The sequence below is a fragment of the Tetranychus urticae genome, unplaced genomic scaffold (genome assembly GCF_039701765.1).
Source record: "Tetranychus urticae isolate SD_2017Ah unplaced genomic scaffold, NJAU_TeUrti_SD_1.0 Scaffold_4, whole genome shotgun sequence".
Classification (NCBI taxonomy): domain Eukaryota; kingdom Metazoa; phylum Arthropoda; class Arachnida; order Trombidiformes; family Tetranychidae; genus Tetranychus; species Tetranychus urticae.
In genome coordinates this window covers 837,501-847,500 of record NW_028315836.1, presented here as the reverse complement: position 1 = coordinate 847,500, position 10,000 = coordinate 837,501, and the positions used below count along the sequence as shown (strand labels likewise).

The 10,000-nt window shown below is 38.2% G+C and overlaps 1 non-coding gene across 1 annotated transcript; it reads right to left on the bottom strand.

Moving 5' to 3' along the window:
* Positions 1-273: 273 nt before the first annotated feature.
* On the bottom strand, positions 274-2,443 carry LOC149093049 (small subunit ribosomal RNA). The gene has a single exon (XR_016200387.1). It is a non-coding gene; the product is annotated as a small subunit ribosomal RNA (ribosomal RNA).
* Positions 2,444-10,000: the final 7,557 nt, after the last annotated feature.

Genomic DNA, 10,000 nt, shown 5'->3' with positions numbered 1-10,000 from the left:
ACAATTGTTTTGCAAAAGAAATTATGGCTATCGTTAGATAACCCTCACTCTTTGTTGCATTGGATAATGAAAGATGGATGTATGAATGAACGAATGTAATGCAAATTAGAATCATGTTGCAATGGCTAAATGTTTGCAATAAACATTCACAATTGCGACTCTAATGCAAATACAATTCAATTGCATTCACCATATTAGCATCTACAATATCACTATGCAGAGTGTTTGATTGTTTGAAGGTTGTATTTCTCTTATAATAAGAGGGTAATACGTTAATGATCCTTCCGCAGGTTCACCTACGGAAACCTTGTTACGACTTTTACTTCCTCTAAATGATCAAGTTTGAACATCTTTCCAGCACAATCCGACCACTAGTTTCCCAATGGTCTGGATTGACCAGTCCGAAGTCCTCACTAAATCATTCAATCGGTAGTAGCGACGGGCGGTGTGTACAAAGGGCAGGGACGTAATCAACGCAAGCTAATGACTCACGCTTACTGGGAATTCCTCGTTCATGGGCAATAATTACAATGCCCAATCCCCATCACGAAATGGGTTCAAGCGGTTACCCACTCCTTTCGGAGCAGGAAACAGTATGCACGATGACCACTTCAGTGTAGCACGCGTGCGGCCCCGGACATCTAAGGGCATCACAGACCTGTTATTGCTCTGTTTCGTGCGGCTGCGAGCGCCGCTTGTCCCTCTAAGAAGTCCTTACAGTGCTACAGCATCCTTACCCTAGCCAATTCTGTAGGCTAATAGCAGCAGAGCCCTCAACAGCCGAAACCATCAAGAGATACTACCACCCACAGGTTGACTAAGGGGGAGTACTGCAGTGTAAACTGCAAGTCTATTTAGTAGGCTAGAGTCTCGTTCGTTATCGGAATTAACCAGACAAATCACTCCACCAACTAAGAACGGCCATGCACCACCACCCACTGAATCAAGAAAGAGCTCTCAATCTGTCAATCCTCTCAGTGTCCGGGCCGGGTGAGTTTTCCCGTGTTGAGTCAAATTAAGCCGCAAGCTCCACTCCTGGTGGTGCCCTTCCGTCAATTCCTTTAAGTTTCAGCTTTGCAACCATACTTCCCCCGGAACCCAAAAACTTTGGTTTCCCGGAAGCTTCCATTCGAGTCATGAAATTAGTTACTCAGAATGATCGCTGGTTGGCATCGTTTATGGTTAGAACTAGGGCGGTATCTGATCGCCTTCGAACCTCTAACTTTCGTTCTTGATTAATGAAAACATTCTTGGCAAATGCTTTCGCTGTAGTTTGTCTTGCGACGGTCCAAGAATTTCACCTCTAGCGCCGCAATACAAATGCCCCCGTCTGTCCCTCTTAATCATTACCTTGGATTCTTAAGACCAACAAAATAGAACCAAGGTCCTATTCCATTATTCCATGCAAGATCATTCAAGTTAAGGTAGTGGTACGCATCATATAGATGGTTGACCATACCGTTTTTAGGCACCTCTTTCGAGGTTTTGGACGCCTGCTTTGAGCACTCTGATTTTTTCAAGGTAAAAGTCTCGATCGCTTGAATCAACACTCGGTAAAGAGCATTGATAGCAAATATCGAGCAATTTTCTGTCTAAACACTATGAATGTAACCACCAGGAAAGAGGAATGAAGGTTCAAGCAAGCATCCGTAGACACAAGCAAGAAACCTAACATCACCATCTAACCCTTTAATCAGTGGACCCCATAGGTTCGACTGAAATCCAACTACGAGCTTTTTAACCGCAGCAACTTTAATATACGCTATTGGAGCTGGAATTACCGCGGCTGCTGGCACCAGACTTGCCCTCCAATAGATCCTCGTTAAAGGATTTAAATTGTACTCATTCCAATTACGGGGCCTCAATAGAGTCCCGTATTGTTATTTTTCGTCACTACATCCCCGTACTGGGATTGTGTAATTTGCGCGCCTGCTGCCTTCCTTAGATGTGGTAGCCGTTTCTCAGGCTCCCTCTCCGGAATCGAACCCTAATTCCCCGTTACCCGTTACAACCATGGTAGGCGCATAACCTACCATCGACAGTTGATAAGGCAGTTGCTTGAGGGATACATCGTCGGCTCAGAGGCCATACGATTTGCTCAGTTATTCAGAGTCATCACAAGAAATGCAACCGAAGTTGCTAAGATCCCCACTGCTAGTCCTTAGACAGCGACCGAAATCACTGAACAGGGTTCTAGGTGAATAAGAATCATTGGTCTTGTACTAATAAATGCGATCCTTCCGTCAGCAAGCTGAGGTTGGAACACTTGTTCATGTATTAGCTCTAGAATTACCACAGTTATCCATGTAAAAAAGAATATCCGAGGAACCGTAACTGATTTAATGAGCCATTCGCGGTTTCACTTTATAAACAGTATGTACTTAGACATGCATGGCTTAATCTTTGAGACAAGCATATGACTACTGGCAGGATCAACCAGGTAACTTGATGTTTTAGCAAAGTAAAATGCTAAACAAGTTGTTTTTGCAGCTATAAATACGATATCCTCAGCTAACAACCAGCAAGTGGATGTTAACTTTAACGAGGTATCGAGATTTATGTCGTGCATTAAGATGATTCTGCAGAAAACTCTTTAGAATCCATCTTCTTCCACTAAAATGTGCAAGCACATCTAGCAGGAGTAACCATTGCTGGGTACGTTTGCAAGTCAACTAAACAGCATAGTATTATAACCGCTTGATACCAATTTCTTGGATCAATCTGCGGTCTGCTTTGCACAAGCAGAGCTCAATACTAATACTGCTCACTCTGTTGAGTGACTAGTTTGAACATATATGCAAGATATGAAGTCTGATAGCATTAAAGCCCAACTCTCATAGATATTGTCAGTCGTACCAAGGAAGACCTTAGGTCTTGCAGGTACTCTACCTTTGTATAATAGTGTGTGGTGATAAGATGATTGACGATCCAAACCCATTCAGGCCCGTCTCTTCAACCACCAAACATCAACAGAATAACAGGAATAGATGCGTGAACAGCTACAGTCTGGACCATACCACTGCTTGATGCATTGACTTATCCATAACCGTAGACAATCACTTACCTCCCCATCAACTACTGATGGTTGCTTCTCTCAATTCAGCAACTACACTCACCACATATATGTTGGTTTTATTGAAATTTTAAGTTGGTTGTTAAACTGAGTTGAACTAGAGATTCAAACAAACTTGTAACTCAATGTGAGTTCTTCAAACACCTTTCTAAATTAAGTGGAAACACAAAATATCAAAATTACTACGAATCTTCTTGCACCCAGCAAGGAAAGCAGAAAGTGTTGGTAAAACAAGAATAAATCAAAAGACTGGTTAAAAGTAAGTTTTAAATGGTTTATTTCAACTGAAGAAAGAAAAGGAAAACATTACAATATAAAGTCCGTTGAGGGAGCCATTTTGTGTTGACCCATGAGTCCTCGTAGGGTTATCGGATGCGCGTGATGAACAAAGTTCATACGCGTTACAGAGCATGTTTAAAGTGTGTTTTACATTGAGTGAACACAATACAATTATAATTAATACAAAGAAATTAGTTTGGGATCATTTGAAGAGTTCAGCATATTTTGTCCATAGGGTTTCATGTAAAAAGTCGAAAATTATTAAAGTTATTTTTATTGTTCTTTTTGTGTTTAGGCAGGTTAAGAGTGATGTGAGAAGTGTTTTAAAAGTGGTTTGAATGTTGTCTGATGCTTAGAAGCAAAGTTATAAAAGTTTGGGTTTCCCTATGGGAAATCCCATGTTAAGGTCAATTTTGGTTGGTCGGTTACTGTAGGTCAGGGTTAGGGTTTTGATGTTGTTTTATTGAAGACTAACCTACTTCAGGATATGGGTTATCGAACCATGTATCGCATTAAGCTATATCTGTTATGGTTTGGCCTACAGTAGGTACCCCAAAATGATACTAACTGAGCTGTATTGAGGTTTCGTCGAAATCGGTTTTTCGGCAACTGGCCTATGAGTAGGCCACCGATTTCGACAATTGATATATGGCCAGAAAGGCCCTTAAACAAGCTGTTTAATGATGTACTGCAATCAGGAATCAAAGTTGAGGTTCAGAAGTTATTCCCGAAAAACCTATTTTTCGGGGGGAGGAGCTTAGAGAAAATCATCTCTCTATGGGAACCAGCATGGGCAAAAAGTTCTTCTGATTCTGGATATCGATACACCATTCGAAAGGGCATAAAAAGATAAGAAAATAAAAGTATGGCAGGTGGTATACTAGCTCTTAAGGTTAAGGAGTTATTAGGGTTCGAAGTATTCGGAAGTGACCTATGGATGAGTGAATTTTCTAAGTCTGTCGGATCTGGTCGTGCAATATACCATTCGATAGGGTATTAAATGTACATTAATAATGTCCAAATAACATAGGCTCTTAGATGTTTCTGAGCTGAGTTATAAGCGATCAAAGTTGAGTGGTCACTTCTATGGAGATACCAATGGTCACCTATTGGGTCGGTACATACACCAATGCAATGCTTATCAAATGAGTATCATTTGATAGCATAGCCTCATAGTGTCTAAATTGATTAGTTAGGATGTTATTTCAGAACGTAGTTACGTAACTGGAAGGGAGTGAGTAATTAAAGATCAGTGAAATCAGGTTCGTATTGGGTCAAAGTAAGTTTTAGAGGGTTTGTTGAGTCGGGAATTCGAAAAATTGGGTTACGAAAAGTGTATATAACCAACACTCTCCCTTGCTGAACACTTCAAATGTTACAATTAGTGGGAAATAAGGGTATACAATTACAAATTAAGCTGTACGCTAAAGAAAAATCGCAAAATTATCAAATGTTAAAAAAATAAGGCTGTTCGAAAAAAGTACGGAATGTGTTTGTGTGTTGTGCAGTGTTAGAATATGTTTAGGTATTCCTTGCATTTGATCAAGGACGGTGAACAGAGAGACTTTGTTAGCATATCTGCAGGTTGCTGATCAGTAGGTGTGTAGTACACCTTGATCAAACCTTGATCTTGGTAATCTCTTATGGCATGGAATCTCACATCAATGTGTTTTGTCCGTTTGTGAAATACGCTGTTTTTAGTCAATAGTATGGCACCCTGATTATCGCTCATGATTTTAATTGGAGGTTGAATTGGTATTGTTAGTTCTTGAAAGAGTTGAATGTACCACAGTACATCCTTGGTACAGTCGGCAATTGCAACATATTCTGCTTCTGTGGTACTTTGAGCAACACTTTTCTGTAGGCGAGATGCCCAAGAAATCGGTGCTTTGCCCAAAGTAACAACAAAGCCTGATGTAGACTTTCGAGTTACAGTGTCTGATGCATAGTCAGCATCAGCATAACCAATTAACTCAAAGTCTTCCTGATTTGAACAATAAACAATGCCAGTATGAGTGGTCCCAGCTAAATAACGAAATATTCGTTTTAGAGCAACCCAATGAGTTTGGTTGTACTTTGCATTGAATTGTGATGCTCGATTTACTTGAAAGGTAATGTCAGGGCGACTGATAATTGACAAGTAGAGCAACGCTCCTACTGCTTCCTGATAGGGTATCTTTGTGTCGGGTTCCTCTTCTGATGCATACAACTTAATGTTAGAGTCTCCTGGTGTTACTACTGACTTGCAATCTACCATACCAAAGCGTTTAAGAAGTTGTTTAATGTAATGTGTTTGTTTGATTGAGATCACAGAGCGATCATCGCTTTGTGTGATCTCCATTCCCACAAAGACTGAGGGTTCACCAAACTTCATTTCGAATGTTTGTTGAAGCGATCTTGAAATATCCAGTAGTTCTTGTTCGGAAGTACTGGATATTAATCCATCATCAACGTATATAACACAGATCGTTAGATTATCATTGTTTTTGATGTAAACACAATTATCAGTCTTTGTTTGTGTAAACGAATGCTTATTAAAGAAGCTGCGTACTTTCTCATTCCACTGCCTAGGTGCCTGCTTAAGTCCGTACAAACCTTTCTTTAATTTAAGGACTTTATTTGAATTATCTGTAAACCCAGGAGGTTGATTGATGTAGATCTCTTCTTCTAGATCTCCGTATAAAAAGGCAGTCTTAACATCAAATTGTCTGAGGAACATTTTGTAATGAGCAGTAATTGCAAGAATAGCTCTAATCGAATCGTATCTAGCTACTGGACTGAATGTTTCAAAGTAGTCTATTCCTGATTTCTGTGCAAACCCCTTCGCTACCAGTCTAGCTTTGTATCTATCAATTGAACCATCAGCTTTTCGTTTAATTCTGAATACCCATCTGCAATCAATCGGTCTTGCACCTTGAGGTAATGTTGTTAGAGTGTAAACGTCATTCTTTTTAAATGAATTCAATTCTTCTTTCATTGCTTCTAACCATAATGAACGCTCTGGAGAAGCCATAGCTTCTTCATAGCTTGTTGGTTCATTTGATTTTTCAATTGCTTGCAACGCTAGGTTAATTATGTCTACTTGTTTTTCTTGTATTTCATCACTTACAACTTCTTCTGGTTGATCTGGTTCATCAGTTTGTTCAGTTCCATTAGGTATTTCAATACTATCATTGACTTCTTCATCTTCACACATACTAAACAAATCTTTCGTACGCTCGTTTTGTACTTGTTTAATAGCTTCTTGAACATTGTTATTACTATCAATAAACTTTATTTCTCTTGTAACGAATATTGAATTGGACCTTGGATCAAAAATCTTGTAATTCTCTGTTGTTGCTGTGTAACCTACGAAAATGTATTTCCGGGCTTTCGCGTCCCATTTCTTTCTGTTTGCATCAGGAACTTTGGCATACACAAGACTTCCAAACACTCTTAAGTGTGTATAAGTAGGCTTCTTTCTGAACCAAAGTTCCCATGGAGTCTTGTTATTATGCTTGTTTGGAATGATATTCAATACATACATTGCTGTATGCATTGCCTCTGCCCAAAGAAACTTGGGCAGATTCATATCTTGCAACATTGACCTTGCTAATTCAACTATTGTACGATTTTCTCTTTCAATTAGACCGTTTTGCTCAGGTGTGTAGGGAGCAGAAAGTTCATGGTCAATGTTCTTATTTTTCAATAGCACTTTAACACGGTAATCAATAAACTCACCTCCATTATCGCTACGCATGACTTTAACCTTATTCCCTGTTTTGTTTTCAACAAAACCAATGTATATAGTAAGTGAGTTTAATGTGTCTGATTTGTGTTTTAAAAAGAATAAGGTCCTGTAGCTACTTGCTTCATCTTTAATAACTAGCACAAAATTAGAATGACCCAATGAATTGCACTCCATAGGTCCTTGTAAGTCGCAATGCATAGCTTCGCCAACATTAAAGACACGCTTAGGTTTATCTTTAAATGGTTGCTTATGCATTTTTCCTTTGATACATCCTTCACAAATGAAATCACTTAAATTTGTATCGTTTTGAATTGGTGGAAGTAACCCTTGTTTACTCATTTCCATTATTTTGAAAACATTCACATGTGCTAATCTACGATGCCAATCCATTAGATTGTATGCTTTAGCAGTCAACGCTACATGACATTCTTTTTCTAATACACGCATAGCTAGTTTAAAAGTATTACCAGTTTCTTCAGCTTGAACAATTGTTTTGTTTGTTAGAGGATTAAAAATTTCCGTTGAGTTACCAACTGATCTCAACCCAAATCCCTTCTTCTTCGACTGTCCCCATGAGAAAAGATTAAAGTCTCCTAAGTCTGGAACAAACAACACATCAGTGAGTTTCCCCTTAACCCATTCTAATCCGTTGAAGCATTCAACTAAACAATCGCCCTTGGCTATACCCTCAATCTGTTTACCATCACCAATAACAAGTGGTATTGGTGCATTCAATTCCTCAAGATTTTGAAAATTCTTAATATTACCGGTCAAATGGAATGATGCGCCAGTATCTAATATCCAATGTGATTGATTATTAGAGTCTGAACGGACAGTTAATGAGAAATTGTTATTAGCATTAGATGAGTGAGGTTCACTTTGACTGTTTTGGTAATTGTTATTGTTCTGGAATTGAGCATTGTTAGCGAAATTCGGATTCTGGCTGTTTCTATTAAAGTTAGATTGTCTATTGAAGTTGTTGTTGCTGCGATTGTTAAAATTGTTATTTCTGGGCTGGTTGTAATTATTAGTATTTCTGTTGCTGAAGTTTCTATTATTATTGAAATTTCGGTTGTTATTGAAGTTCCTGTTGTTGTAGCTATTGTGATTATTGTTCTGATTGAAGTTATTGTTGTTTTGATAGTTTTGACTGAACTGGTTGTTATTATTATTGTTAGCACTTCTGAAATTATTTTGATTTGCTAGAAACTTCCTACATGATGAGCGAGAGTGACCCTTACCATTGCACTCCCAACAGCGTTTTTCAAAATGTCTATGTTTTGGTTTATTATTATTTTGAGATACAAGAGCTTCACCTTTGTTTTCTCTCTTATTTGCATTCAAACGAGACTCTGCTAATAGTAAACTTGTTTTAAGATCTTTTAGATTAATATTGGTTCCTGCAATAATTTGCATGTCAATGGTTTGTCTAAAAGTCTCATATTGTCCAGGCAGATCATCTAGAATTTTGATAATGAGTTGCCCTTCATCCGTCACAATTCCTAAATCATTTAACTGCCTAACACACGTCTCAAGCTCACTGAAATAGCTTGATATATTGTGACTTGAGGTAAACTTAAGATCTATTAGCTTACGCCTATTTTGCCAAACATTTGACGTGGTGCGTTTTTCTTTAGCGTTAACAATATTAGAATACATTTCAAAAGCGGAAGTTTTGTTTAAAACAAGGTGTTCGTTACCTTCAGACATAGATGACATTATGATGCTCCTGGCTCGTGCGTCATTACGTTTCCAATTTGCTATGTCGGTCGCCAAGTCTTCTTCATTCTCTCCTTCAGCGGGCTGTGTCGGTCGTACAGATTCTCCGGTGACAATATCCCAGACGCTCTTTGCTTCGCAGAAGGCCTCGAGTGACTGCTTCCAGAGCAGGTAGTTGTTGGCGGTTAATTTTACAACGCATATGTCTTTGCCAGCCATTTTGAGCAGATTTCCAAATTCGCACTGTTAAAGTTGTTGGTGTGTTTAGATGAGTTTTGTGGAGATACTTGTTGATGTTTTAAAGATGAAAAATAGATGTACAATAGTAATCCTAATGGTATCACTTATTTTATTAGGAACGCTTTAAATTTTAACACGTTAGGTTAAACTAAGTAAACCTTTCACAAGATATTTCACTAGGTCACTTAACACAATTTTAAAGTTGATAAAGAGTTAGTTGAGAGCAAACACAGCGTAATTTAAATGAAGCGAGCTGGGCCCATAACCTGTTGGTTTTATTGAAATTTTAAGTTGGTTGTTAAACTGAGTTGAACTAGAGATTCAAACAAACTTGTAACTCAATGTGAGTTCTTCAAACACCTTTCTAAATTAAGTGGAAACACAAAATATCAAAATTACTACGAATCTTCTTGCACCCAGCAAGGAAAGCAGAAAGTGTTGGTAAAACAAGAATAAATCAAAAGACTGGTTAAAAGTAAGTTTTAAATGGTTTATTTCAACTGAAGAAAGAAAAGGAAAACATTACAATATAAAGTCCGTTGAGGGAGCCATTTTGTGTTGACCCATGAGTCCTCGTAGGGTTATCGGATGCGCGTGATGAACAAAGTTCATACGCGTTACAGAGCATGTTTAAAGTGTGTTTTACATTGAGTGAACACAATACAATTATAATTAATACAAAGAAATTAGTTTGGGATCATTTGAAGAGTTCAGCATATTTTGTCCATAGGGTTTCATGTAAAAAGTCGAAAATTATTAAAGTTATTTTTATTGTTCTTTTTGTGTTTAGGCAGGTTAAGAGTGATGTGAGAAGTGTTTTAAAAGTGGTTTGAATGTTGTCTGATGCTTAGAAGCAAAGTTATAAAAGTTTGGGTTTCCCTATGGGAAATCCCATGTTAAGGTCAATTTTGGTTGGTCGGTTACTGTAGGTCAGGGTTAGGGTTTTGATGTTGTTTTAT